The 5,612-nt window shown below is 44.5% G+C and overlaps 1 non-coding gene and 1 pseudogene across 1 annotated transcript; both read right to left on the bottom strand.

Annotated features, from left to right (window-relative positions):
• Positions 1 to 667: 667 nt before the first annotated feature.
• LOC111742406 lies at positions 668 to 783 on the bottom strand (annotated as a pseudogene).
• A 9-nt stretch (positions 784 to 792) lies between these two features.
• Positions 793 to 865, bottom strand: TRNAV-UAC. The gene has a single exon. It is a non-coding gene; the product is annotated as a tRNA-Val (tRNA).
• Positions 866 to 5,612: the final 4,747 nt, after the last annotated feature.

Here is a 5,612-nt window from a genome sequence, read left to right as displayed (position 1 = left end):
GGTGTGACTTTCTCTCCAATCTCTGCCTCCATCCTCGCTCGGCCTTCTCTGTGTGTCGATCTCTGTCACGTGTTCAGACGGCCTTCTGGGGACACCGGTGCTGGATTCAGGGCCCCCGCCTACTTCGGTATGACTTCGGCTCAACTAATCACACTTGCAAAGACCTTATTTCTAAATGAAGTCAGATTCCGAGGTTCCGCGTGGACATGCATTTTGGGCACACTATTCAACCCACTACAAACACTAACGCAGGATATAATTTATAACGGAGAGAAGCACTTCTTAAAACCGCCATTTCTACCCAGCCCAATTCTAGAGCAGCTCTGGGACCCCTCGCGTCTTCACCCCCCCTTCCCTCTTCCCCTTCACTCTCACTCCCCCACCCCCACCCCCGGCTCCAGCCTACAGGCCCACTGTTTCATCACGACCTCACCTTTGTCCCGTCTCTCTGTACCATATCTCCACACATTCATCTTGATTCAGGACCATGACGATTGTGGGAATGGGGCTGGCAAAGGCAGAACATCCACAGAGGGCAGAAAATAAAGCAGCAAAAGAACAGTATTTTAGTGGATGAGCAGAAGTGGAAGGGCGGAACACTCTCAAGCTATGAGGCTGTCCCAATCGAACCTGCATTTTATTTATTAATATTATTTATTACTATTTATGCCTATAGCATCTGGTCTTCCTAGGTGGTCTCCCATCCAAGTACTAACCAGGCCCAACCCTGCTTAGCTTCCGAGATCAGACATCGGGCTTGTTCAGGGTGGCATGGCCACAGATCATGGACCATGGCTCCACTGGGGTGCGAACCCAGGACCTTCTGCGTGTAAAGCAGACGTGCTAACCGCTACACTATGGAACCATGTCCTCAAACCTGCATTTCAAAAGATTATGCTCATTGCAGTGAGTCTGATTATTGGGGGCTGGCAGGAGCACAGGTTAGAAGGCCACTGGGAGGCTGTAGTTCTGGGAGCTGAGACCTGGGTGATTGAGAAGGAACACAGGTGCAGATATACTCCAGGTGCAATACTGATAGGCTGTAGAGGGGTGAGTGAGGGAGAGAATCTGATCAAAGCTACGGACCCTGTTTTCAGGAAAATGTACATTCAAAAATTTTTATACAAATGTAATGACTCCCGAAACCCACTCATTCTCATTCTCAAGGGAACAGTCCTGGCTGCAGGCGAAGAGTCTCAGACTTCTGGAAACGCTGCTCCTCTCATCCGAGCTCTTGACAGCGATCGAGTAGCAGCCAAGCTGAGGTTATTCTTTGTGAGGCTTCCCTGGAGTGGTTTGATGTTGCCCCAAATGAGTGAAGCCATCAGCGTGAAAAGCAGGCCTCCACCTGCATGGAGATGGGCCAAGGGGACAGCAGCGGGAAGGATTTCCATAGCTTTTTTTTTTTCCCCAGAAACAATGAGCAGAGAAGAGATGCAATTTCAAAATGGGAAAAGCCAGTGGACGTTCAGAGAAAACGTGGGACGGTAAAAGGAGGCAGGTCCTTCGTAACAGAACATCAGTATGGATGCCGAGAAGTGCAACGACATGCAGGAGGCGGGGGGGGGGGGGGGGGGGGCCGTGCCGGCCCCTGTGATCCCTCGCTCTGGTGTGAAGACAGACAGCTCACAGCAGCCCTCATCCTGTTGACTTGTACTGCAGGTGCGTGCTGCGAATCTGTGTGAACACTCACTACAGCCTGCCCCACACCATGGAGGGTTGGTCAATAAAAACGGGCTACTGCTTTGCAACCTGTGTTACCATGGTATGTTCAAGTTTGGTCCCCAAGTATGTAGGGATCCGCCACCCATAAGCCGGTAGGAAGGAGGAGTAAGCTGACTCAGACTGGGCTGGGGACACAAGGGCTGATACAATTGGGAGTGGCCATTTGGAAGATCTTGTCCAAAGAAGGTAGCAAGCCATCTGAATTACCAGGTAAGATTGGGTTTAATCTGGTCTGGCATGGGAAGCCAAGTGGTCCAGTTTGGGGACAGAGGGTATAGTAATAATATCTCTGCATAGTCATGGTAGCCAGCCAGTGTCAATGGATAGTAAGTAGCATTGTGAATCCAGGGAGGATGTACTTGGAATGAAACAGTATTACTGACAAATGGCTGCTGGGTTGAGGAACAAGGGATCAGATCATTGGAGAGAGGGGGTGGGCAGGAAGGGGCTGGGCAGGTTTCAAGGGTTCTGGTTCTGCAGGAAATGGATCAGGAGCCTGGATGGATACAGAGCCTGGATGGATAAGCAGGGTTGTAGTGGGGTAGGAAGCACATAGGTTCTGGTCCAGTTCTTGTCTCTGGGACTCTTGGGTAGTTGTTTATCTAGGCTCAGGGCCAGACACTGAGCACAGCCCTAATGGTTTGTGACTGCTGATATGTTGTCAGGTTTGTCTCTCGTTGGCTCGTGAGCTCTGCCTGAATGACCTATCAGGTAACACTCCAGTCTTCATACTGGGCATGCCTGAAGCTGTTAGCCTCCGACATTGTTTGGTATATGGGTTCCTGCTAAGACTTGAGACCAGGCCCAACCCCTGGCAGGGCCTAGCAGGTTTAACTGCATTTCCCATATCCTGCCGAGTCCTTGTCAAATACCTTCTCCTGGGGCACTGTCCTGTCACCCTGGGGCACTGTCCTGTCACCTTTCCCCAGGACCCTCAGGCAGCTGCCCGCCAGACTGGGCACTCCAGCTCCACCTCCAGCATTGGGCTTCGCCTTCGGGAGGACAGCAATCGCCAGCCTGGGCTATGGAGCCAGATCACTTGGTCTGAATTTTGGCTCTGATACTTCTTACAAGTGTAATCTTGAATAAATTTCTTCACCCTCTGGTCCCTATTTTTATTTATTTATTTATTTTTATCCGTAGGTAAGAGAGATAATCCTAAATCAAGGATGGATGAGAGAATTAAATGAGATCATGCATGCAAAGCACTTGACCTAAGGTCCAGCACGTATAACTATCACCTGATGTTAGTATCATATTTCATGACTGGCTGATTTGGTTGGAGGCTATTCGCTGACCTGCCCTGCCTGGCTCTTCCTTATTATGGCTGCTGCCCCTGTAATGCTGTGATGCTAACACATCTCCAGGTTGAGATGCCTTAATGTACTCTAGGGGAACTCCACACTGCATTTGTGTGGGAAGACATTCAGGTGCATGTATTTCAAAGGAAGGATAAGAATCAAGCTCAAGTCAGATCAGTATGATTCTTCCTGTTTTTAAAAACCATTTCCACTCCGAGTGGAGAACAAACGGACCTTTGGGAACACAGTGGAGGTGACATCTCTTCTTTCAGAAAAGCTCGTTAAAGGCTGAGTACAGAGGACTGATGGGAGGAGGTCATTTGATTATTCGGCTTGATTCACAGCAGGACTGGAGATAAGTTTAAGAATGGTAAGCATTCGAGAAGATATTTATAGGAAGGTTAATGGCATGTTATTCTCCACCATCACTAATAGCAGCACAAGATGAAATTAAATTAATTATAAAAGGAAAAAGTCAGTTTAGGTACAAAGAAAAGAGGACAGAGGCAGTTCTAGTAGATAATAATACAAAAAATAGAATTGTCCTAGATATCCTTGAAGTCACATTTAAGATGTAACATAGGCAAGCACACAGTCTGAGTCTCTTTAGTCTATGTAGTTTCATAGAGAAGTCATCGTTATCATGGCATTTTTTTTCCCCTGATGATGGATTTATTTCCTTCCCTTTACTTTTCATTGTCTGTGTTCATTTTTTACTTCTCCAAATCCTCTATTCCCTTTTTACCTTGCTTTAGTGAGTATAACAAGATTTTCTTTATGCCCAATTAAGCTGAAAGTTAATACTCTCTCTTCTTTCAAATCACTCTGACTTTATCTCCCACCTTCAGCCCAGACCTTGTGCTTAGAGATGTTTTTAAAAACATTTACAAGTCATTCCATAGAGCGGAAGCTGATAGAGGAAGGGGAAGGGGTCTTTCAGTTTTATTCAGCCTCCTAGAGTCTTTTAAGCGTGGACTTCTGTGTAGACATCTGTTGTTTGATTTCCCAGCACCGGTTTGTCATTCTTCAGGTTCTAGAACCCTGACATCGCTCTGGGGAACGAGTTCTCTTCCCTCCACCCACACTCTATCTACGTCATTGGAAGCAGTGCCCGGGGGACCACCAATTCAGATGGCTCAGACTTCCTTGGGCAAGACTGAGTAAGTGATACGAGTTAGGCCAAGTACATATTCTCTTCCCGGAATTGGAATCATAAGCAAAATTACAGAAAAAGACTGAAAATAACTGGAGATTGTTCATCACGACGATGGCGATTTGAAGAGGTGACACCTCATACCTGGAGCTACTTTGTTCCTCGTCCTTTCTGAAGTGTATTTTTTTTTTTTTTAAGCTTTAAAAACAGTTATTATTAGAGCCATCCCATATCATTCCCAATAAGTTTCTTTTTGCTTAATTTAGTTACGGTTGATTTCTGTGTTGTAAGCAAAGGACTCCCAAAGACATTCCAATACACTGTTCTTTACGAGATTATCAAACACTACAAAACAATTCCCATATGTTCTTTTAAAAATTATCTTTTCTTGCTTTAAGACATTAATAAATGTTGATTATCAGCATGGAGATGGTTGTAAGATTTTGAGGGAGTCACCAGATGGTGACATTACATATTATTTCCTAATTCGATTTATCTTAAAATGTGTATGTTTGTTAAATCTTGAGGAAATGCTTTATCATCATTATTATATTATAGCTCTGCTTTGTAAAAACCAAGCTATAGAATATCTTGTAGGGATAGAATCTGGATGTGATAAAAAGAGTTATTTGGCAACATCTCACAGGTACATCCTTTAACTTCAAAACAATTTATGTCCAAAATGTCAAAGCTAACAGATATCTTCAGAAGAGGAATATTTTCAAAGTGGATGAAGATGCTATATAAATTTCATTACAGCTCTGTCAGGAACCAATGACTTACACACTGCTGTTGCTCACACACAAACCTTTCACAGATTTTGATAAATACTTCCTTGATATGTAGGCATTGCTCTCAGCAAAACCCTTAAGCAATGGACTTTGACCAGAAGCCACATGGATGGTGAAAAAAGACCTTTGCTTTAGATTATAAGGAAGATTGCAGATTATATTGTTATGATAAAGTAGGGGCTAGAAAAGATTTCTACATTTGTACTAGGAAGTCCATGAATAGTTTTTTTTTTTTTTTTTTGGATCATACCAAAAGAAGAAGAAAATAACACTGAACTTAAGCATTGCTGACTATTAGAAACTCTCACTGATGAATATCAGCTTCTATAGAAAGGAAACAAATTTATTTATGAGTGAGTATTTGCTGTTTCACCTCTGCTTCCAGTTCTGATTTTCCTTCTTTCAATAATGGATCAGTTAGCTAGTGCTGTGTAACAAACCACTCCAAAAGGCAGTGGCTTAAAACAGCAAACATTAATTAGCTCATGACTTTATGAGTTGGTTGGGTGGTTCTTCTGGTCTCGGCTGGGCTTGCTCATGCGTCTATGATGAGTTGGTGTGCTAGCTGCTGGCTGGCTTTGCTGATCTTGGCTGTACTTTCACACACATGGTGGTTGGTTGACTGTATGCTGGTCTAGGATG

Source organism: Pteropus vampyrus, unplaced genomic scaffold (genome assembly GCF_000151845.1).
Source record: "Pteropus vampyrus isolate Shadow unplaced genomic scaffold, Pvam_2.0 Scaffold93, whole genome shotgun sequence".
NCBI classification, from domain to species: Eukaryota; Metazoa; Chordata; class Mammalia; order Chiroptera; family Pteropodidae; genus Pteropus; species Pteropus vampyrus.
This window is presented reverse-complemented; position numbering and strand designations above follow the sequence as displayed.